The following is a 26,222-nucleotide window of genomic DNA, read 5'->3' as shown; positions in this document are numbered from 1 at the left end:
CAACAATAGCAACGTTCATAAACATTCACCTGAGTAACACTTAAGAGATTGTATATTAAGTGGGCAAGATTGAAATTACAGGATTTAAGGAACATGTTTGAGGGCTGCAATAGAGGACTTTGGGGACCACATATGACCCTGAATCTGAGTTGGAGACTATTGTTTTATGATGAAGACCACTGACCATTTTAGTAACTGCCCGCTGGACCAACTCAATCCTGTTTATATATGTTTGAAGATACAGCCTCCAGAATCATATTTACAGAGACAGTGGTTGATGACTGGAATGCCCTCTTGAGCGAGGTGGTGGAGAGGAAAATGGTGACAAAGTTCAAAAAAGCATGGGATGAACACAGATGATCTCTAATCAGAAAATAATGGGTATATATTGAAGAACTAAGGCCAATATTGGGCAGACTTGCATGGTATGTGCCCTGTATATGGTCATTCAGTTGAGGATGGACTGGGAAGGGCTTCGACGGCTGGAATAATTTAGATGGGCTGGAGTGAGCTTTGATAGAGACTCCAGTAGATGGAACCTAAACACAGTACTGGGTAGAGCTCAGGGTTCATGGCCCAGAAGTATCTAAGAAAAAGGACAATTTACATTAAATCATGAATTTATAGAGTGTACTGTATATGGTTGTGCAGACTGGATGGATCATTCAGGTCTTTTTCTGCCGTCATTTACTATGTTACTATGTAATATTCTAAATGAGGTCTTACAAGAATCTTATACAGAGGCATCATCACTTCCTTTTTCCTACTGACCATTCCTCTTCTTAGGTACCCAAACATCTTTCTAGCTTTTGTCGTCACCTTTTCAACCTGTTCGGCTACCTTAAGATCATCATATACAATCACTCCTAAGCCCCGCTCCTCTTTTGTGCACAAAGGTTCTTCACCCCTAAACAGTTTTTTAAAATTAGACTACTTGGTCAAATTCTATATGGCTCTTATTTGAAAATGCTATCCCTTTCTACCACATATAACTGAAGTAAATTTATCATGATATGAGTGATGTTTGAGTTTGTATGATATGATATGAGTTTGTATACCAAATTATGCAGAGAGCATATGTTTTTTTACCACCTGCCTCTATCTTAATGGTTCTTAACCCAGCATTTGAAATCTCATATGACCAGCTACTCTAGGTTTCAGGATATCTACAATGAATATGCATGAGAGCAGATTTGCAAAGAATGAAGGTAGTGCATTCAAATGTATCTCCTACATAGTCATTGTGGATATTGTGAGAACCAGACTGGCTGGGTGTGTCCCAAGGGCTGGTTTGAGAATCACTGATCTAAAACAAGTTTCAAGTTTTCAAGTTTTTATTAAAATTTGATTCCGTCGCTTATCCAGGTGCCTGCAACAATTCTAGCATTCTCTCCTCAACAACTGTTTGTTCTGATTTTTTAATGTAGCAGGAAATTCAATATAAGAAAAACAAAAAGAAATAAAACATCATAGGAAAATACATCCATTCTCATCTCACTATAGTCTACAATATGAGGGCAGAGGAAAATAAAAAAGTAAAATATACCAAACTAGGTATCAACCACTGAGGCAAAGCAAGCCTTTTTTAAATATATAATTTATATTTTGCATATCCTACAACTCTATGTGGATTACAAATTATTCAGGTACTCAAGTATTATTCCTTAACTGTCCTGGTGGGCTCCCACTCTATCTAATGTACCTGGGCCAATGGGGATAAAATGATTTGCCCAGGGTCACAAGGAGCAGTGCAAGATTCAAACCCACAACCTCAGGGTGCCAAGACTGTAGCTCTAACCACTGCACCACACACTCCCTAGTATGGTGTCTTGCATGAAAAATCTAAAGAAGACTACCCGATATTTGAGGAAACTGACTCATAATCAAAAAGGAATCAAAGGATTTTTTTTATTTCTAAGAAAAAAAAAGATAACTACGATCACTCTAAAAACACATTTCATATTGCTTTCAATTAACTTTTAAAAAGAATAATGTACAAGTCTGAAGAACTCTAGAAGGGGCAAAATAATAAAAAAAAAACATCAAAGTCCCCTTTTGGCCTAGGCCCTAAACGCTGAAAGCAGAAGCAAGGAAAATGTCCATTCTCAAAAAAACATCCAAAATAAGTTTTTTTTTAGAATGGCCTACCTCTACGTTCAGCAGTTTAAACGGCCATACCACCACTATGTCTGCACTTACAACACATTATCAACTCAAAAACAGCCTAAGCCCCAAACGCCCAAAACCAGACCTTTTAGGCGAAGGAGGGGCTAGCCCTTTGCCTAAAAGCTGGATTCTGTAACCGGTGTCTGTCAAAAACAACACTGGTTACAGAATCCACCTCCCACCCCCTGTAACAATCGCGGCAGGAGAGATGGCTCATCTCCCCTGTTGCGATCGCAATGGCGATTGGCCCACCTCAGAACTGCCGCGCCCCGCGGCAGGATAGATGCCCAATCTCTCCTGCCACGGTTCGTAGCAGTTCAGGTAGAGGAGTGATTGTGATCTCTACAGGAGAGATACCCAATCTCTCCTGCCCCTGCGACCCCCCATCCCACGATCTGATATGGGTAGGAGAAAGCCCAACCCTTCCTACCCCGGTAAACCCCTCCACCCCCCCCCCGATCCGATATGGGTAGGAGGGATCCCAGGCCCTCCTGCCCACGACTCACCCCCCATAACTGCCCCACCAAACCCCCGATCAACCCCCCCAACCAGTGACCCCATGACACCCCACACCCCCAACACCCCCCTTAGCTAAAATCAGTTGGACGGACGGTGGGTCCCAAGCCTGTCCACCCAGCAGGCCCACCATCTGCTGAATGGCGGGCCTTAGGGCCAGGTGCCTAGGGCCCCACCCACAGGAAAAGTTTCATGGCCCCACATCCTTCTCTTCTTGGTTGGGCTGAGAATTTTCAGTAACCCCTTGTAAGCCTGGACATTTGGATGGCAAGAGATTTAAACTGCCTAAGAGGAGCCTTACCCAGACTACTAAATGACATCCAAATTACCTCCAAATATTCCCTGGTCAGCGTTTGTCCAGTATTTGATTCACAACAAAACAGGAAGCAAAACTAGAAGCTTATAACCATCTGGTCTAACTGTCAAATAAGCAGTTGTGAAGTCGCTAAGGGCCATGGACAGCTCAAAGTCAGTTGTATCAGAAGCTCAGGAGCAAGAGGTGGTTTGACGTCCTGTTCTGAAAGAAACCTGATCGGTCGGGATACACCCTGAGGCAGCATGAAACGCTGGCCACCGTTGGTGTACCGATCAGTGAAGATAAGTGGAATAATTCCTCTATTATTTAATTTTCGTTGGCACATTACAGCACAGCATAAGACTTTATCAAATAATGAAGGTTTTTTGCCAGTGAGGTGAATGCTCAACCACCTCTTTGAGCCATTTTGGTGAGGTGGGAGGGCCCTTTCTGAGGCTTTTTCCTTCATTTTTTGAATTGAGTTAGGTCTATGCTGTTCCTGTCTTACATTTTTGGACATCTTCACATTCAGTGTTTAAAGTGTTTACTCTATCGTACCTAGCATACGTGACACCCGTGGCCCATCATTTTTTGACACTCCCCCCATCTTTATGAAAAACATGATTTTTAGTAACAATCCAAACGACACACAAGAGTATAACTAGGAAAAGGCAGCATCTTACATACTGCAGTGAGCATCAATACACCAATTGTACAACTAAACAAAACAAACTAATACAGATCAATCCTGCAGTCAATTCTAAAAAAAACCAAACATGTATTTCGAACAACAGAACACAGAAAACACCTTTACCTAGTATGGAATATGTAATCACAAACTAACCCCTCCCTCTTTTACAAAACTGTATTGTGGATTTTAGCCACGGTGGTAACAGTTCTGACGCTCATAGAATTCTGAGCATCAGAGCTGCTGCCACCATGGCTGGTGCTAAAAAATGCTCCACAGTTTTATAAAAGGGGGGATAAAATAGAAATACATAGACAAAGGTTAAATTGAACCAGCAAGAAGTTGGACTCTGCATAAAATGCAACACCACAGAAACAGTGACACATGTCTCCTAAAGCAATAAATAAATAGAATTTTTTTTCTACCTTTGTCTTCTCTGGTTTCTGCTTTCCTCATCTTCTTGTTATTCTCTTCCTTCCATCCACTGTCTGCCATCTCTCTGCCTGGTATCTTCTCTCCTTCTATGCCCTTTACAGAAACTGTATGCCTCCCCCTTCCATTTCTACTCCCTCCCCCCTCCATTAGTCTGGCATCTCTCTCCTCTTCTTCCCTCTTCCACACCTCTCCTCTGCAATCCCTTTCCCTTTTCCCCCTCATTTTCCTTTTCAATTTATTTTCTTCATCTGTCTACATTACATTCTTATTACCCTCTCATCAATTTCCTTTTTTACTGTCTACCTACAGCTTGCCACCTCTTTCCCTCATCCCCTCCAGTATTTCATTAACTCAGTTCTTCCCCCCCCCACTATGTGCCCTCCTTTTATTTATCCCCTCCTTCCATTATGTGCCCTTTTTCTCTACCCCTTCCATCTAGTACCTTCTCCTTTCTCTTCCATCCAAGGTCTGCTCCCCTCTTTCTCTTCCCCATTTCCTTCCTGCATCTGCTCCCTTATCTCTCCCATCTACACTTCCATCCAACATAGACTCCCCCTCTACCTTCCCCACTACCATCCAATGTCTGCCCTTTCTCTCTCCATCCACCCCTCTTCAATTAGCATCTACCCATTGACTCTCCCTTCCCCCCACTTCCATCAGCATCTGCCCCCTTTCTTTCCCTCCAATCCAATTCCATCCAGTATCCTTTCCCCTTATGTCTATCTCCACTTTCCCTGCACACCAATTCCATCAGTACCACCCTTCCATATCACCCTGCCCCCTTTCTCTCCCTCCACCACTCTTCCATACCAGCAGTCCTGCTCCCTTCTCTCCCTCCATGCAGCAAGGTCCTGTGATGACTGCAGCTGCCGGCTGCCAGTCCACCCCACTCTGATGTACTTGCTCTGGAGCAGAGTCGGCAGGTGCGCTGAAGTACAGGAAGGTCCCGCAATGACTACGTCTGCCAGATCTTCTCCGGAAGAAGTAAGTTACGTCAGAGGGGGTGGACCCGTCAGATACAGGGAGTTGCGGCAAGGTCCCATGATGACTGCGTCTGCTGGGTCCACCCCCTCCAACGTAACTTACCTCTTCCGGAGCAGATCCGGCAGACATAGTCATAACAGGACCTTCCTGCACCTCAGTGCGGCTGCAGACTCTGCTCCAGAGCAAGTACGTCGTAGCGGGTGCACCGGCAGCCGCGTTGAGGTGCAGATCCTGTTGAACAGTAGGAAAGGACATTCCAGACCCGGATCTGGCCGGCTGTACACCCTCCCCCCCTACGGCGAACACTCCGGGCAGTCCTTCCGTGCGCCCCCCCCCCCCTTGGTACGCCACTGGCTAAGAGTACCTGAGGAGATTCGAGTCCTTCTGTTTGTGAGAATTCTATTAGCTGAGCCTTCAGAGCAATAAGAGCAGAAACTCCACAACACACAAATTAAATCATCAGTCCACTTTAAGGGGAAAAAGCCACAGCTGCAATATATGGTTGCATTCTAAACTTCTTGCTCATTTGACCAGAGTTAAACAAGTACAGAAAAGAAAGCTATGTGAAGTAACACATTAGGCATCCGCCATCTTCCGCCACACTTTCATTTGTTCAACTCCTTGTTAAAGAGGTTAATTCACTTATATTGTTTTATCAGGAAATATTATCAATGTTATCAATGTTAATTTTGAATGAAATAAGGAAGGCATAAAATACAGTAGTTCTCCATCAGAATTTTGAAGTCTGAAAATTGGTTTGCGTATAGTTTTGTAGACATTGGTAATATGTAAATTGTGCTATTAATAATCAAATATCCACATATAGAGATAATTTAATCACATAAAGCCTTTGGAAAAGTCCAATAAAACAGCTATTTTATAAATGAAACACAGGTGCCTATGTGCCCTTATAATATAGGTTTCTACAATTAACACACACACCCTCCCAATAGTAACATAGTAGATGATGGCAGAAAAAGACCCGAATGGTCCATCCAGTCTGCCCAACCTGAATCAATTTTTTAAAATTTTAATTTTTTTCTCCTTAGCTATTTCTGGGCAAGAATCCAAAGCTCTACCCGGTACAGTGCTTGAGCTCCAACTGCTGAAGTCTCAGTCAAAGCTCACTCCAGCCCATCTAAACCCTCCCAGCCATTGAAGCCCTCCCCAGCCCATCCTCAACCAAAAGGCCATATACAGACACATACCGTGTAAGTCCACCCAGTACTAGCCTTAGTTCTTCAATATTTTCTGATTCTAAATCCTCTGTGTTCATCCCACGCTTCTTTGAACTCTATCACCATTTAATTCTGTTTCAAAGATAGTAATTTTATATGAAGGTGACTATTTTAGGTCTTAAAATGTGAATAAATGACAGAATTTTAGTTATTTGCACACACACAGAAGAGAGCTCTTTTCCCTGGGTGCATTTTTATAAGTTCCACTTCAAGATGTCATCCCCTCCCCCACTGAGATGCACAACACTTGCACTTATAGCATGTAATATGACTGTTCTATAAAATAATCACTTCAATACCACTTGTGAAACACACTATTCCCTACCAGAAAAGACTAATGTTAGACCTAAAAGATTCATATACTTACATTAAATTAAATAGAATATATTTGTTAGAATAGGAACTCAAGCGCTCGCAGTCACAGACTAACAGAACTAGTCTTGGCATGTGACCATTTCGCGAGCTATCATCGATCTTTCTATAATTTTTTATTCTATTTAAAGTGTATGATTTATTTAATACCATTAATTAAGATGATTTTTTCCTTATTTGAATTTTATAATGGAGTGTAAATATGATGATACTTAGCTCGGGTGTGCTCTTTCATACCCGGCCCTCTGACCACAATAGGACGGAAGATCTCCGTTTCGCTCTCGTTTATATTAAGAGAGCTTCATCAGGACCAGAGTGGTAAATAAGTTAACACTATAAAGCAAAAATAAGGAGAAAATAAATTATTAAAATTTAATAAACTTGTTCATAGAATTATCCTATATTTTATATTTAGCTATTACAAATAAGGAAGGCACCAAAGAACATCCTTTTGCCCAATATCAATATCTCAATCTTAACTCTTTACTTTAATCTTTAAATTATTACTTTTAAAACCATTAAATTTAATGCTTTTCTAAAACTCCACTATTATATCTGTATTATTTATATATCCATAATCATAGTAACATAGTAGATGACGGCAGATAAAGACCCGAATGGTCCATCCAGTCTGCCCAACCTGATTCAATTTAAATTTTTCAATTTTTTCTTCTTAGCTATTTCTGGGCAAGAATCCAAAGCTTTACCCGGTACTGTGCTTGGGTTCCAACTGCCAAAATCTCTGTTAAGACTTACTCCACCCCATCTACACCCTTCCAGCTATTGAAGCCCTCCCCAGCCCATCCTCCACCAAACAGCCATATACAGACACAGACCGTGCAAGTCTGCCCAGTACTGGCCTTAGTTCAATATTTAATATTATTTTCTGATTCTAAATCCTCTGTGTTCATTCCACGCTTCTTTGAACTCAGTCACAGTTTTACTCTCCACCACCTCTCTTGGGAGCGCATTCCAGGCATCCACTACCCTCTCCGTAAAGTAGAATTTCCTAACATTGCCCCTTAATCTACCACCCCTCAACCTCAAATTATGTCCTCTGGTTTTACCATTTTCCTTTCTGTGGAAAAGATATTGTTCTACGTTAATACCCTTCAAGTATTTGAATGTCTGAATCATATCGCCCCTGTCTCTCCTTTCCTCTAGGGTATACATATTCAGGGCTTCCAGTCTCTCCTCATACGTCTTCTGGCGCAATCCTCCTATCATTTTCGTCGCCCTCCTCTGGACCACCTCAAGTCTTCTTACATCCTTTGCCAGATACGGTCTCCAAAACTGAACACAATACTCCAAGTGGGGCCTTACCAATGACCTGTACAGGGGCATCAACACCTTCTTCCTTCTACTGACTACGCCTCTCTTTATACAGCCCAGCATCCTTCTGGCAGCAGCCACTGCCTTGTCACACTGTTTTTTCACCTTTAGATCTTCGGACACAATCACCCCAAGATCTCTCTCCCCGTCCGTGCATATCAGCTTCTCTCCTCCCAGCATATACGGTTCCTTCCTATTTTTAATCCCCAAATGCATTACTCTGCATTTCTTTGCATTGAATTTTACTTGCCAGGCATTAGACCATTCCTCTAACTTTTGCAGATCCTTTTTCATATTTTCCACTCTCTCTTCGGTGTCTACTCTGTTACTAATCTTGGTATCATCTGCAAAAAGGCACACTTTTCCTTCAGCAATGTCATTCACAAACATATTGAATAGGATTGGCCCCAGCACCGAACCCTGAAGGACTCCACTACTCACCTTTCCTTCCTTCGAGCGACTTCCATTAACCACCACCTTCTGGCGTCTGTCTGATAACCAGTTTCTGACCCAGTTCACCACTTTGGGTCCTAACTTCAGCCCTTCAAGTTTGTTCAACAGCCTCCTATGAGGAACTATATCAAAGGCTTTGCTGAAATCCAATTAAATTACATCTAGCATATGTCCTCGATCCAGCTCTCTGGTCATCCAATCAAAAAATTCAATCAGGTTCATTTGGCACAATTTATCTTTTGTAAAGCCATGTTGCCTCGGATCCTGTAACCCATTAGATTCAAGGAAGTACACTATCCTTTCTTTCAGCAACACTTCCATTATTTTTCCAACAACTGAAGTGAGGCCTGTAGTTTCCTGCTTCATCCCTGTGACCACTTTTATGAATAGGGACCACATCCGCTCTCCTCCAATCCCCAGGAATCATTCCCGTCTCCAGAGATTTGTTGAACAAGTCTTTAATAGGACTCGCCAGAACCTCTCTGAGCTCTCTTAGTATCCTGGGATGGATTCCGTCTGGTCCCATCGCTTTGTCCACCTTCAGTTTTTCAAGTTGCTCATAAACACCCTCCTCCGTGAACGGCGCAGAATCTACTCCATTTTCTCGTGTAACTTTGCCAGACAATCTCGGTCTTTCTCCAGGGTTTTCTTCTGTGAACACAGAACAGAAGTATTTGTTTAGCACATTTGCTTTCTCCTCATTACTCTCCACATATTGGTTCCCAGCATCTTTTAGCCTAGCAATTCCATTTTTCATCTTCCTCCTTTCACTAATATATCTGAAAAATTTTTTGTCTCCCTTTTTTACATTTTTAGCCATTTGTTCTTCTGCCTGTGCTTTCGCCAGACGTATCTCTCTCTTGGCTTCTTTCAGTTTCACCTTGTAGTACTGACTACTAAATCTCAGATTTTAACACTACTGTTCAATCCCAAACTAATCACTTTAATTAAACTGAATTAAATTATCTTATCTGCTGCTCCTTTAAAATTACATACCCTTCCGTTAACTAAAAAGCCTTTTATCAACAACTTCTCAAACATACCTGTCCTATATACTCTTTATAGAACATTATAATTTCTGTTTTCTCAAGAACTCATCGGGAAATTCTACCGAAGCGCTTATCATGGCATCTGATGACACTTCCAGACTAGTTTCACTGGAAGGATTGAACTTATTCATATCTATGGTGTTTTTAAAGACGACAGGCGCCATAACTGGAAGGACTACCTTGGAAATGCTATATTTTAATTTATTTAATCACAAACTGTATGAGCAGCAATTTTATTTGTTTATATTACTATTTATTTATTTATTTTACTAGGTAGTCCTTCTGGTTATGGCGCCTGTCATCTTTAAAAACACCATAGATGTGAATAAGTTCAATCCTTCCAGTGAAACCAGTCTGGAAGTGTCATCAGATGCCATGATAAGCGCTTCGGTAGAATTTCCCAATGAGTTCTTGAGAAAACAGAAATTATAATGTTCTATAAAGAGTATATAGGACAGGTATGTTTGAGAAGTTGTTGATAAAAGGCTTTTTAGTTAACGGAAGGGTATGTAATTTTAAAGGAGCAGCAGATAAGATAATTTAATTCAATTTAATTAAAGTGATTAGTTTGGGATTGAACAGTAGTGTTAAAATCTGAGATTTAGTAGTTAGTACTTTGTGATTATGGATATATAAATAATACAGATATAATAGTGGAGTTTTAGAAAAGCATTAAATTTAATGGTTTTAAAAGTAATAATTTAAAGATTAAAGTAAAGAGTTAAGATTGAGATATTGATTTTGGGCCAAAGGATGTTCTTTGATGCCTTCCTTATTTGTAAGAGCTAAAATATAAAATATAGGATAATTCTATGAACAAGTTTATTAAATTTTAATAATTTATTTTCTCCTTATTTTTGCTTTATAGTGTTAACTTATTTACCACTCTGGTCCTGATGAAGCTCTCTTAATATAAACGAGAGCGAAACGGAGATCTTCCGTCCTATTGTGGTCAGAGGGCCGGGTATGAAAGAGCACACCCGAGCTAAGTATCATCATATTTACACTCCATTATAAAATTCAAATAAGGAAAAAATCATCTTAATTAATGGTATTAAATAAATCATACACTTTAAATAGAATAAAAAATTATAGAAGGACCGATGATAGCTTGCAAAATGGTCACATGCCAAGACTAGTTCTGTTAGGCTGTGACTGCGAGCGCTTGAGTTCCTATTCTAACAAATATATTCTATTTAATTTAAAGTAAGTATATGAATCTTTTAGGTCTAACATTAGTCTTTTCTGGAAGGGAATAGTGTGCTATAAAATACACATACTTGATGTAGATCCACCCTTGCCATTTTCAGGGCTCTTACCTTAAAAGCCTGCCCACCACTGGCCTCACTTTCCAACTACTGGAGTTGTCATCAAAGCCCACTCTAGCTCATCCCGATCTGCCTTGCCATATATGAGGCACAGATCTTAGAAATCTGTCAGCCCTGGCCTCACTTCCCAACTGCTGGAGTTAACTGCGTAAGCACTACTTTAAACAAAATGAGAATGGTATACCAACTCTGACTATTTCTGAAGGATGATCGATGTTCCAGGTGTTAATTACCAATCACTAGATTACTGTATCATTATTTACAATAGCCTGACTACCTCTTCCCTCAAAGTGTTGCACTTTATGCAAAATGCAGCAGCAAGGCTGTTATTAAAGAATTCCAAATATGACCACATATCACTAGCTCTAGCACAGCTTCCTTGGTTCTCTGTAGAATTCAGAATTATATATAAAGTGCGCTTTATGAACTTTAAAATTGCCCATAATTTATCATCTGAGCACTTGGTTTGTTTGTTATAATGTTACACATCTGACAACCGGATTAGATTGTGCTTGCAGAACACACCTGCTATCCCTTCATTGACAATGGACAGAAGTCTGTATGCAGAAGAGCACTTCCACTTTATGCCCCTATACTGTAGAATTTGCTGCCAAATGAATTATAAGCTGTGGCAGAAATATGAGACTTTAGGAAAAGATTGAAAACTGACTTGTTTACAAGGGCATATAAAAGGTAATTCTGTAATAGAGTGCCCACATTTACCTGACACTTGAGCTCATAAATGTGCAGAATATTGTCACTTGATATCTGTGGAGGAAAGGCAGTATATCAAATAACCAGAACCATTTATGTGCTTAAGTATACACTTACCTGCAAAAGTGATAGCAGGGTGACTAGGTGCTATTCTTCAATGGTACGTGTAAGTGACATAGGGCTGGATTCTGTAAAATGCCACTGTTATGGTCTGTGCTAAGCGCCAATTCTGTAAAGTTCACATAGCACTAAGCAGCCTGTATAAAATAGCACTTAATGCAGATTTCCGTAATCAATTTTGTGTGCCAGGACTTACGCCTGCTGACACCTGGTGTAAATGTTGACGCACAACTAATGGCAAATGGGTGCGTAAATGACCTTACTCTGTAATAATTGTGCCTACATTTTGGGAACACCCCTGACCTGCCCCCTGGCCACATCCCCTTTTTAGTTGCACATGAGAAAATTTAGATGTGCAATGTTATAGAATGGCTCGTGGGCAGATTTGCATGTATCCCAATTAGTATCAATAATTGTTAGTGGCTCCTTAACTGATTAATTTGCCCATAGATCAGAGCTCTGCACTCATATTTGGGCAACCTTTATAGAATCCAGGTGATAGTGCATAAATGGAGCATGGGCAGAGCAGGGACTCCTACTTAACATGCATACTTACAGAATACTTTGAATCATGTGTGTCCCTGTAGAATTTACCTGGCTGCAGCTATTCCAGATCTATGCCTGGAGTAACTGCGAGCATGGAAATGTTAGAAGCACTGGCACCTGGTCACACTAATATTCTATAATGGAATCTGAATGCCCAGAGACCATTATAGAATAGACTCTCACCGCTTGGCACTGAGGGTGCCTAAATGGAAGTGCTCATCTATTGAATTGCATCCATAGTACTTAAGAGGATAAATCTAAAATGTACACACATTTGTTTATTCACTGGTTACATGCACATATAGGCATATATGCTAACATTTTGCGTAAGTGTTATTCTATAAATACATGCATAACTTGCAGTGTATCTCTTACAGGCAGACATATACATAGGCAGAGTCTGGGCAGACAATAGCTGTGGCTTACATGCATGCAACATATAGGATGCTATATATATATATATATATATAATTGGAACTTAAGAAAACATATGTATGCCAAGACTATGGCAAGGATAAGCACCTGCATCTAATTTCTATGTACGTATATACCAGTGACGTACCTAGGGTATGTGGCACCTGTGGCCCATCATTTTTTGACACACACACCCCCATGTAAAAAATATTTTTTGTAATAACCATGAAATGGAATAAATGGTCAGAATAGAAACAGGCAGTGAGCTTTCTGGATACTCAGTTAACTGGGAAAAATCAGAAATTTTCCCTCTTAATGATCTCATTTACCCCTCAGATCTCGCCCAATTTCCCTTCACGTGGTCACACGGAGCTGTAAAATACTTGGGAGTGTTAATACATAAAGATCCGATTCAAACTCAAGATCTAAACATATCTAAAATTAAAAGTTTAGTTCTTAACACCCTGTCTCATTGGTCTCCACTCTTCCTTTCATGGTGGGGCAGAATAGCTTCTATCAAAATGACCCTTACTCCTCAGATAAACTATACCCTCTCAATGCTTCCCTCCTTATGCAAGAAGAAATTTTTTCATTGGTTGAATAAGAAAATATCTGACTTTGTGTGGAATAACAAAAAACCTCGTATTGCTCTCGACAAGCTGAAAGCCTCTAAAATTAATGGGGGTTTGAATGTACCAGATTTTCATTTTTATTATATCGCATCATTGGCCAAATATGGAGCCTATTGGATTATTAACCCTAGTACCCAATACTCACCAACCTGGTTTGACCTGGAACGGTTTTTATGTGCACCATTACATGTTTCATGCTTGTTGACGGTGCCAGTGCCCAAACTTTTGAGAAAATACTCCTTATTGAGTGCAACGCAGCATGCCCTTCATATACTAGACGTAATCGCAGAGATTTCAATTAAAGACAGTCCACTCTTGTCCATTTGGAATAACCCCAAAATCCAAATCAATAGTAAATCTCTTTCATGGAAAAGGTGGCAGCGGGCTGGTTTGTGGTCTCTCCATCAGATAACCACTCTCACTTCGTTTGTTCCCTTTGTCACAATTTGCTCTACTTACTCATTGTCTCCTTCTGCTTACTCACAGTGGCTTTCTCTTACTAAGACGTTATCTTCTATGTCTATACGCTTTGATTATATGACATCCATTCACACTTTGTATCACTGGTCCACATTGGCTATATCAAAAGGTAAAGCGATATCTCTCTTCTATAGTATTCTAAGAGATCACTCTTTCACATTTTCCTCTCATTCCATGAAACATTGGGAATCTATGCTGACAACCTCACTTACTGATGTTGACTGGGAACTCTTCTGGTCATCGACAAACCGACCTCTTTTATCATCCAGAGTCTCACAATCAATGTTCTTCATTATGTGGAATGCGGTATGGACACCCTTTCGGATGTGGAAAGCTAACCTAAAACAAGACTCTATATGTTGGAATTGTATGAAAGAAGCTGGGACTCTTGATCACATGCTTTTCCACTGTGCTAAAGTTCGTTCCTTTTGGACATGCATTTGGGACATCATAAAGTCTATTACCAATTGTTCAGAAGAAATTTCCTTTGACATTATAATTCTCCGATCTCAACACCCTTGTTTTACACAGTCTAACTGTCCTCCTAAACTCATTGATGCAATGTTTGTGACTGCCCTTATGCACATCTTGAAAAATTGGAAGTCCTCTTCATTACTAAACTATACCTTTTGGTGGAATTCTTTAAGCATGTATCATAAATTTGAATCATATGCTTATGAAAAGAAAAATATAATTCGACTTTCCAAAAGTTTGACACAATGTAAATCACCCTGGAAATTCCTAGACTCATATGTTCAATCTATTTCATAGACACTCCTCTCTTCTTCTTCTTCTTTTTCTTTACCTTCATCTTTTTCCTCATTTTATTCTTTTTCTTTCTTCCTTCAATTTCTCTTTCCTCTTATCTTTTCTTTTATTATCTTTTCATGAACAGTCCTAGTACTTTAGATCTTTTAAAACGATTCAATTCTACATTGCACAATATAACTGAATATTTGTTATACTAAATGTTTTGTTTTATTTTTTGATACCCTGTACTTGAACTGTTTCTTATATTTTTTCAAAAAACTCAATAAAAAATATTGAACTTAAAAAAAAAAGAAACAGGCAGTGAAAATTTTCTTTTATTGAACTTCATATATGTAACCATTATTCCAAACATAACACAATATAAATTATGTCTGAATTGTCATGACATTAGAAGTACATATGGAGTAGTTGCAGGTGATGCTTGGGACATTTCTGATTGAGTTAGTTCGGTTTTATGTGTTTTTTGAATAGAAAGGTTTTTATTTCTTTTTTGAAGGTTTTGTAGTCTGTGGTTGAGGATTTTTTGTGGTTATATTTAGTTCGGACTCTGGTTCTTTCCGATGGACAGCAGTGATACAAAAATACTTTTTGATTTATTGCACTTTATTGTTGTTTAAAATCACATTTATTTCACTTAATTCATAGGAAGAGTCCAGGGATCTTTCACAATATTCACCCTTTGGGGTTTATTGAGTGACAACTCTGCTGCAGGGGCCAATTGCTGTTTCCCAGATATGAGTTGTGAAAAATGAGGGCCCTCCCCCACTATATATTTTCTTTGTATTTAGTGTTTTGCTGCTGTTCTAGCCAGATACAAGGGAGAGATATTAGTGGTCTCTGTTATTCATCTTTTTCTATTGGGTTTCATATTGAGAAAAATTAGACCTGCATATTCAATGCTAAGTTATGCATTCCCTGGCCCTAGCTCTGGCTGACTGTTACCCAGGACCTGCAAAAGGAGGTCTGTTATTTGCCCAATCCCCTTGATATTTCTCAATATGACCCTCCCTTTCTGATCTCTCCAATACCCTACTCTGTTCCCCAGTCCTCCAAACCATGCCTCAGACATGAACAGAGGTGATCCCTGGTGTCTAGAGGGATTAGGCTAGAGCAGGGGTGTCCAACCTGTGGCCTGAGGGCCGAATGGGGCCCAGTAAAGTATTTTGTACAGCCCCGGTCAAGGGCGATGCAGTGTTTTATTCTGCTGCCCCCGGGTGTTTACCGTCTTGCCGGCTCCCTCCTCTGTCTTGCTGCAGCATTTGTGCGGCCCCAGAAACATTTTTTTGGCCGATGCGGCCCAGGGAAGCCAAAAGGTTGGACACCCCTGGGCTAGAGCATTTTCTTTTCCCCTTTTTTCCCATTGGCTCCAAGTTTCAAAACAATAGCACTGACTTACTAGGGGTCAGCCTTTTGCCTTGAAAGTAGCTGCGTCTGATTCCCAGACTGAGTGCTACTTGCTGACTCCTAGTACTTACCTAATAGTTTAACCAGCTCTGCTTCAGTGATGAAATAAATTGGACATGAATATTTAATCACATTCTATATGTATTCACATTCAGAATCTTAGCAAAAAAACACAAAACACAACAACTGCTTAAATATCTGCCAAATAAATATATGAAAACTGTGAACTTAATTGTGGCATATCCCATTACAATGTTTCTTATTATAGAAATATACTATAGAAAAATGAATGCAGATAAAGACCATATGGCCTATCTAATCTGTCTGACCATGCTATCTATTGTCCCTTCCTCTTTCTTAGAAATCCAACAAACTTGTCCCAACTTTCTTGAATCCAGATACACATTTTGGGCCAGATTCTGTTTAGGATGCCCGGTCTCAGCAGCCACCTAAGTGGCTTTTGAGAATCACACATGGGCATCCTATATAGAATCGCATCTGTCCTAACAGACAGACAACTAACCATCCCGATTCTCTAACCAGCATCCATGTCACAGACACCAGTTAGAGAATTGCATTGCCGCTGAGTTGATCGTGGCAAGGGAATCTCCCTGCCGCGATCAGTTTAGTGGCTGCAGCAGGGAAACCACCGTCCCCCCTGCAACGACGACCAGCAGGAGGGATGCTCACTCCCTCCAGCTGGAACCCCCGAAGGCCTCCCACCATTCTGTGGAGGTGGGCCTGATGGCCAGGGAGAGTAAGCATCCCTCCGGCCGGCATATGAAAAATAGGTACTGGTGGGGTCCGAGTGAGCTTTTGGGGGGGGGGGGGGTTGGGATGGAGGTATATCTTCAGGAAAGGGTTCCAGCAGGATGGACTGGGCATCTCTCCTGCTGGTGATTTTTGTGGGGGGTTTGGTTCCAACAGGTCCCTCCCTCCTGCTGGTGATATTCGGGGGGGAGGTGGCAGAAGGAAGGAGTGGGCATCCCTCCTGCTGGGGGATGTATCAGGGTGGTGGTGGCAGGAAGAATTTGGCTCTTCTCCTGTCATAGACATTCAGAGGCTTTAGGGGTTCCGGCAGGAGGGACTGGGCATTCCTTCTGCCAGTCAGCTTTGCGTGGAAGGGGGGGGGGGAGATGTGTTCCCTGCTGTGGCCGCTAAACTGATCATGGCAGAAAGATCACCTTACCGCAATTGGCTCAGTGGCCATGTCTAGCTGAAATGTAAACCAGGATTTTGCTGGCCTAAGTTTCCAAGTTTCCAATTTATTTGTCTTTTGATATACCATTTATCAAAGAATATCTAAATGGTTTACAATGTAAACTACCTTCTCAAACTAACCTGGATAATTATAAGAACCAATCTAACCATTATCGCCAATCAATCAATACTGCGAAGAAACAATATTACTCAAAAAAAATTTCTCTAACAAAAATCTCATCTACTCTTTTTAAAATTCTTAAACAGTTAACAATATTTAAACACAAACCTGATATTCCTAAAAATAATGCTCTGTCCGCTCAAAGTTTGGCTGATTACTTCTAAACCAAAGTAATATCAATAAGATCCAACATCATCAGTAAAATCATTGCTCCACAATGCTCCGTAAATTCAGAAGATACTGGATTTTCAATATTAAACTCTACATGCTCTAATTTTTCTCTTCCTTCTTTAAAAGATATAGAAAATGTTCTCCAATCCATCAATATCAAAGGTTCTAATACTGAGCCTCTTCCCCCTTTTTTCTATAAACGCTACTTTTCTATACTGGGACCTTACATTCTTCAAATCATTCATAAATGCCTTTCCACTGCAAGTCTCCCATCAGATTGGAAGCATTCAATCCTTCTTCCGCAGATAAAAGACTCAAAAAACTCTCCCACAGACACTTCAAATTACCGTCCAATAGCCAATCTCCCGTTCTTAGCCAAATTAACAGAAAAACTTGTATTTCAGCAATTATCGGATTTCATTGATAAAACGCAGGTACTACATCCTAATCAGGTAGGATTTCGTAAAAAATCATTCTACAAAGCACTCTTTATTGGGTCTCACAACAACTATACAGTACAACCTCGACCAACATAAGTGTGTATTATTAATCTCTTTAGATCTTGCAGCTGCTTTCGATACTATTGATCACCTCTTGCTACTTCAAAGACTTGCTTCCATTGGATTAACTGATCAAGTTCTGGAATGGTTTAGATCTTATTTCACTGACAGATCTTCCTCAGTTCATTTTAATAATTCCATTTCAAAACCATTTTCTTCCAACTTCGGCGTCCCCCAAGGCTCTATTTTATTTCCTTTACTGTTTAATATCTATCTGGCACCCCTTCTAACTCTCTGTCAATCAATCGGATTTACAGCTTATGCCTACGCCGATGATCTTCAACTGTACAGTAAAAAGATTTACTAATCATGGAGATGTCACTCTGGAGTAGCAGTTGAGCTTGAACTGGGACAGAACCGTGCAGGTGAACATCAACAAACAAGTCAGTATCATCCTGGTGAAGTACAGCCAGTAGACGAGGATGAGAGGTCAAAGAACTGGAAACAGATGAGGTCGGGTCTTGGACAGTCTCTTGAGGTGGATCTGGCACGGGGAACGTAGACTTCAGAACAATCTCCAAATGGTCAGCCTGGAGAACAATGTCAGATATTTGTTCCTTGGGAACGCTGACAATCTCGCGGTCTGTGGGACCCCCTTCTGGAACATTGGCATACCGTAGCTCCAAAATGTGTGGATCCGCTGAACGCAGGAAATTTATTCGAATTGAAGTATCGTTTCGTTCCACAGTACTGGTAACCTGGGGAAGGCGTGTAGTCGGTACCTTTCCAAAAGGAAGGGGACGAGTCACCTGAGCCCAGACCACTTCTTGGACGTAATCCAAAATAGGCCGCAATCTCTTCAAAAGATCATTTCCAATCAAAAACTCCTCTCCTGGACTAGTGGTAATAATCACTGGGTGTTTAACATTCATTTTGCCTAACTGCAAGGTCAGCCAAGTTTGACCAACTGTCTCAATGTTCTGATGTCCATATGCAACCAAAGACAAATCACTGGGAACAATCAACAGTGTATTCTGGGTACCCAGGGTAGTCTGCAAACGTTGGAATAGTCCCTGAGTGATCAAAGTCACTTCGGAAGCCGTATCAAGTAAACCAGGACAAGACAAAACCTGTTGGAGAAACAAAGGTAAAGTGTACCGTTGACCCATAGGCTTTAACCTACCCAAGAAATACTTGTGTGACTTAATGGAATCCCACGAAGGAAGCCACTCGGTGTTCTCAGATAATTCACTGGATTGTACCAGATCTATGTCTTGTGTAGCATCAGGAGATGTTGTTTGGACAGAAGATGCAATAGTGGGTGGAGAAATTGGTTCTCGGACTAGTCATGCGGTATCATCCTTTAACAATTCGGGTGTGTCATCCAGGTCGTCTACTGAGGAAGCATGGGTATCAGTTACTACAGACTTGACCACTCGAGTTCCGGAAGGCCTGTAACCGATATTGTTATCCTTTCTCCTTGAGGTCTGTTCCTTTCTCGCGGGGACAGATGCTGCCAATTGTTTAGAAGTCAATTCCAGGGCGGAAATACGATTCACCACCTGAGCCAATTGTTCCATTATCACACTGAGGTCACTCTGCTTCTGTTGCTTATTGGGCCGTCTCTTCTTCTGTGTCTTGGGTCCATCCCTATTGGGTGGTGCATCAGAAGAGGAAGTCTGGTCTGCTGGACGAGATGGAACAGGTCCTGGAGTGGAAACTACAGAGCTACTAGGTTCCAAAGCAAGTGAAGTCTGAACTGCGCATACACTCAGCTTAGGTTCCTTAGATCGTGCTTTGGGCACCAGTTTCTCAGATTGGCCTGCAGGAACCTTGACTTTATGATCATAGAAATCCTCGGCTACGGCTAGGATCGATGAGTAAGAGGCCTTTTTCATACCAGCCACAACCACACTCATATATTCAGGCAAGGCTTTTGCAAAGAGAGATCGGAATTCTCCATACTCCAGTTCGTCCTCAGAAGGAGTCCTGTCTGGAAAGAAATGTCGTTTCAGACGGAAAGCAAATTCACGGGGATTTTCTTGGAGTCCACAACGCAAATGGAATGCAGCTTTGCGAGATTCAATGGAATCAGCGTATGTACCATAACGTCTTTTGAGTTGTTGTTCCACCTCTAACACATCCGAAGTACCAGTGATGATGGATCGCAACATCTCAGAACACTCAGAAGCAAAGGACCAACGGAGTAAACGAAGCTTATCACTGTCCTCTGTCACTGCATAAGTCTCAAAGAACTCATGTATTGAGGCCAAATGTGCTTCAATAGTTAGCTTAGTTCCCTCTCTAAAAGGTTCTATCATTTGTTTAAACATCTTCATTATCTGTACGTGATAGGGTGGTATAGTATAACCACCTCCTTTCTTTTGAGTTTCTTTCCCTGTTTCATTATTGTGCTGTAACCTTTGTGGAGTATGTTGTGAAATGTCTGGTGCTTTGGTGCCATCTGGTGGTTGTTTAGGCTCACTGTAAACTGACCTTACCGGATGAGGTTTAGAGTCAGAAGGTTCAGTGACGTCACAGGAATTTGAGATAGACCTTACAGGGCGTGGTTGCTGCACTGGGCGGTCAGCTAGTGTCACTAATTTCTCAGGGCAGGGTTTGTTACTAGGCAACAAGTCATCTGCAGTAGAATCAGAACACTCCTGCGAATTCCTGTTCCCACCTCCCCCCCTAGAGCTGTAAAAAGAACGAAAGACTGTTCTAGGAGCTGGCGTAGGAGAATGAAGAGGCGACACAGGGAGAAAGGGAGCTTGAATATCCCTCTCACTACAAAAAGTAGCAACCTTGTCTTGCAAAACTTTCACATCAGTAGCTAATGCAGATCTTTGTGAGGATATAGCTTGAACATTCTGGCGCAGAGCCAAATTATCGGCATCTGCTTGATATAGGGAGTCAGTGAGACATGTGACTTACTCTCAGAAAGCCTAGTCTGAGATTCAATAAAGTCCGCTTGTAAAGCACATAGTTGCCTATCAGCACGGGCTGCCTTATCATTAGACAGACGTTCGGTAGCGTCTAACTTTTCACCCAAACAAACATAAGCAGTAGTTACGTCCGCTAGTTCCATCTGCAACCTAGATAAAACCTCAGCATGATTTTTTTCACTCTTATCATGATCTTTCTGACAAGTAGATAAAGAGACTTGTAACTCATCCTTCTGAGCTCTCAAATTAGTAAGTTGAGTCACTAAAGAGGTACACTTCGCACAAGAAATATTCACTATTCTTTTTTTATAACTTTCAAGTTCAGCATTCAACTCAGAACATTGATGTCGTAACTCAGACATCACCTGATCAAAGTCGGAATGTTGATCTTCACAATTAGAAGCTAACAGTTCAAGGGAATCATTACGAGTCCGTTCTGCCTGCAAATAATTTTTACAATCCTCTAATTGCTCATATAAATCACTCTGAAGCTGACGTTGTTGAGATAAACTAGCAGAGACAGAAGTTTTAAAAGCAAACAACGCACAAATGAGCTCTGAATAATTTTCTCCTGTAGGCTTCGTCCTTGCCTGTAGAAGACGCTGTAACACAGCACAGTAAGCTGGATTTGTGTTCTCCATGTCAGCAGGCAATAAACGAATGAGATCAGAAAAATACGCTTCATGATCTGACTGTTTTAAAACTTGCACAGCCAATTTCTGAAAGACATCTTTTTCAAGAGCATGCCACGAAATTTGAGTTTCAGTGTCCACAGACATAGCTACAGTCGTAAATTAGAAACCTAAAGATATCCCGGACGAGCCCCCAAAATCTGTAGAAGGATTTATGGTTCACTTAGCAGCATTATAAACACGTTACATCTCTGTTAAGTGGTCTAGGGAAAACCATAACCTCTTATCCAAGTTCAAATATCAAGGTCTAATTATACGACACAATACCCAGGCTAATGAGAAATATCTTTATTATGAAAATAGAAAAATATAATTCACAAGCCAGCTGCAGAATCTAAATATTGTTCAAAATATCTAATTACACAAATGAAACTCAGTACATGATTATCACAATCTAATGGTTAGACAATTAAGTAAAACTTCTTGTTAAACACACACTATTCCTTATAATAATAATCCCTGATTAGCAAATGATTATATTATCACCCAGGTAACTTTCCAACCCTTTACCTTTATCACAATTGATTCCTATCTAATTCCCAAGCTAATAAAAGTAATTTCCGTATGCTCACCCTTAATTAGCCTCTCCGGCACAATTAGGTGGAAGAGAAAACTTCTTGTCAGCTGGAAGACGTCAGGAATACCGTTGTAAAAGTTACACGTGTTGAAAATCCTTGATGAGGCTATAAATCATCAGCAATAAGTTCCGTTTATCTGTGCTAAGTTCAGAACAGTTTTTAAATGTCCAAATTTCTATCTCTTAGGCAGAGAATCACACGAGGTAACTTACAGGTCTAATTATTGAAAGAAAAAGTTTACAATTAGAACATCTGTGAGCAGATCTGAGCTTCCCCGGACCTTATCACAGACTAACTAATTATTAATTAATTAGCACCTTTCTTTTCTTGAATCTCATCAGATGACTTCCTTGGACCAATCCAGAAACAGAACTTGATGAATAGCTTTTCTGTATAAAGTATCATATATGCTGGAAGACCCAGGGCCGTTAGACAGATAAGAACAGAATAATTTCTTCAAGATTCACACTGTCTCATTATTAAAGCACAGATGAATGCCCTTGAATAGCAACATTCGGGTACATCCCCATAATGCATCAGGCAGAAACAGCAAAGCTGTGTACTTCTTACTTCTTGCAAAATTCATGCTGGAAAGTTGCTTGCAGAGAGATATTCTTGAAACAATGGTTCAGGCTTGATGACATCATAGAGGCCTAACCTTCAGGTGTGAATACGGAAATATCCCTACAATACAATATAGACCCCGCAAGTCTAAATGACATTCTTTCTATTAATCAAAAACTATCCATTATTCATGACTGGTTAAATACAAATATGCTTTCATTAAGCATTACAATAACTAACATCATGCTATTTTCATTGAAAGAAAGGTTACATTTAACTGCTCATATTTCAATTGATAACATTCCACGTAAACCAACCACTGCTATAAAAATTTTAGGTGTACTAATTGACCATAAACTCACATTTTGCTCACAAATTAGTGTTCTAGTTAAAAACTGTTTTTATAAATTAAGGATGATCAGATCTTTGGCCCCCCTTCTCAATGCCAAATCCCTTACTACATTAATTCACTCCCTCGTAATATCCAAAATGGATTACTGTAATTCTCTACTAAAAGGGATAAACCTAAAGGATATAAAACGTCTACAATTGATTCAAAATACAGCTATCAAACTTATATCAGGTTCAAATAAATATGATCATGTCACCCCTCTTCTACAAAAAGCCCACTGGCTACCCGTCATATATAGAATAACATATAAAATAGCACTTCTAACCTTCAAAACAATACAAACACATGTCCCAGCATTTATTGATAGACTTCTTATTCCATATGACCCTCCGAGAGCTCTAAGATCCACCTCACAGCATACTCTTAATATCCCATCCTTAAGAATAATAGGCACTCGACGTAATACAATCTTTTCAGTAACCGCCCCCACGATTTGGAATTCTCTTCCTATATATATATATATACAATCTGAACACAACTTACAGAAATTCAAAAATAGTTTAAAATGTTTCTTTTTTAAAGATGCCTACAATTGACTATTCGTTCCAAGTCCAATTACTCTTGATTTTTTCCCGTCCCACTGTTCTTTCCTTTGCCGTATCTTTTCTTAATAAATATTGTAGTTCTTCCCCCCTTTTCCTATTGTGTCCTTGTAGATTAATAACAAAAAAAAACAAACAAAAAAAACTCCCGAAGTATGCTAAAATTGTTAGTCTCTGTGTACTTTAGTTAATGTTTTAATTATTATTGTACAACGCTTAGTATTTTAGATAGGCATTTAATCAAATAATCAAATAAACTTGAAACTTGATAAATTAAAAAGGAGATAAAAACCCACCAAGTAATGATATAGTAAATAAAATTTATGAAAGAGGATACGTAACAAATGGACATACTTGTACAGAAGGGAGGAAGGGGGAGGGAAGTTGAATAAATAAATCGAGGTAGAAAATAAAACAAAAGAGAAGGGAAGAAAGGAGGGTAGAGTACATTTCAGGCACCTATCACAGCGCTAGGGAGACACCTAGAGCTGCCTAAGCTCGCCTAAGGCCACTTCTGGGCAAAACCACGCCTAGCCTTGGACGAGTTTAAGTGACCCTATGCACCTCCCTAGGCTTACGAAAATGCCTACAATGTAAAAAGCCTGCCTTGGGGTGTTTTTTTTAATGTGCATCCCAATTGGCTGGTTAGACAGCGGTAGGATGCCTACTGCCACCTAAATTCGGGATGCTGTTTATAGAATATGCCTCTTTGTCTCCACCACCTCCACAAGGAGGCCGTTCCCAGTAGTCATCACCCTTTAATTTAAAAGTATTTTCTGAGGTGACTTCTGAATCTATCTCCTTTCACCTTCATCCTATGCCCTATCATTTCAGAGTTTCCTTTCAATTGAAAGAAACTTACCTCTTGCACATTTATGTCATGTAGGTATTTAAACATTGCTATCATATCTCCCCTCTCCCACCTTTCCTTCAAAGTGTGCATATTGATATGTTTGTCTGTTCCCATACACCTTATGACAAAGACCACTAACCATTGTAGTAGCCTTCCTCTGGACTGACTCCATCCTGTTTAAATGTTTTTGAAGTTATGTTCTTCAGAATTGTACACAATATCCTAAATGAGGTATTACCAGAGTCATATACAGGGGCATTGATACCTACTTTTCCCTACTGGTTATTCCTCTCCCTATGCACCCAAGCATCCTTCTAGCTCTTGTCATCACCTTTTCAACCTGTTTGGCTTTCAGGAATATGTACTCTATTGCAGATTTTAGTATTATTCACAAAAGGTTGGAGTGTGTGGTGCAGTGGTTAGAACTACAGCCTTGGCACCCTGAGGTTGTAGGTTCAAATCCCACACTGCTCCTTGTGACCCTGAGCAAGTCACTTAATCCCCGTTGCCCCAGGAGCATTAGATAGAGTGGAAGTCTGCTGGGACAGTTAGGGAATAATACTTGTGTACCTTGACCCACACCTAGGAAGTGACATCAGAGGAAGAGCTGATGCTGGTGTGACAATAGTTTGGGGGTTGCTGCTCATACCAGGAACTTTGCAGAGGTTCAGGGGAAAGGAAGCAGCCCATGCATAGCAGGAGGGAGCAGGTGGCGAAGAGGGGAGGGGTGCCATTGTCACAAGTAGCTCTCACCATCTCTACACCACTGTGTGGGAGCTGCCAGATATTATTTTTCACTAAAGCAGTTTCTTTACAGGACTCATGCACTTCTGAGAGAACACTAAAAAATCCCATTCAACTGATATAACAACACATGATCCTTCACTTTGTGCCTATACACTTGACTTATTGCAGCATCAGCAACACAGCAGCATCTCTCTGCTCCTTTCATAATGTATATGATCAGTGGCCAAAATGAACCATATAAGTCCCATTTCTGAAATTAGAATTTTCCATAGAACCACATGAAAATCATTGTGCATAAATTTTCATCTAAATATTATTTTATTTATATGCCATTTATAAGCTAAGTAGTTTACATTCAGGCACTTTATCATATTTCCCTATCTGTCCCAGTAGGCTCAAACTCATTCTAGTTCTAGTGTACCTGGGGCAATGAGGGGATTAAGGAACATGCCCAGAGTCACAAGGAGCAGCGTGGGATTTGAACCCACAGCTTCGAGGTGCTAAGGCTGTAGCTCTAACCCCTGCACCACACACTCCCACAATATTACCCAAATATTACTGTAATTATTCCAGTATTTCCAAGTCTCCAAGTTTATTAGTTATTTTGTATACTGCCTATCAATGGAGGTTGTCTAAGCGGTTTTTGCATTCAGGTACTCAAGCATTTTTCCTTATCTGTCCCAGTGGGCTCAAAATTGACTTAACATACCTACCATATATAAATGTTGCAAGAATATAGTATACACTATCATTCCTTTGATTCATACATGATACAAAAGAGAGGCAAGGAAGGAACACAAAGAATGGTACTGCATATGGACATCAGTATTCTTATTTTAAAACAAATAAATAACATATTGGTATATTACTGGAATGTTCATAAGAATGGGCAGCCAAGTT

The sequence above is a fragment of the Geotrypetes seraphini genome, chromosome 6, assembly GCF_902459505.1.
Source record: "Geotrypetes seraphini chromosome 6, aGeoSer1.1, whole genome shotgun sequence".
NCBI classification, from domain to species: domain Eukaryota; kingdom Metazoa; phylum Chordata; class Amphibia; order Gymnophiona; family Dermophiidae; genus Geotrypetes; species Geotrypetes seraphini.
The sequence above is the reverse complement of the archived record's forward strand: the minus strand, read 5'-3'. Positions refer to the sequence as shown.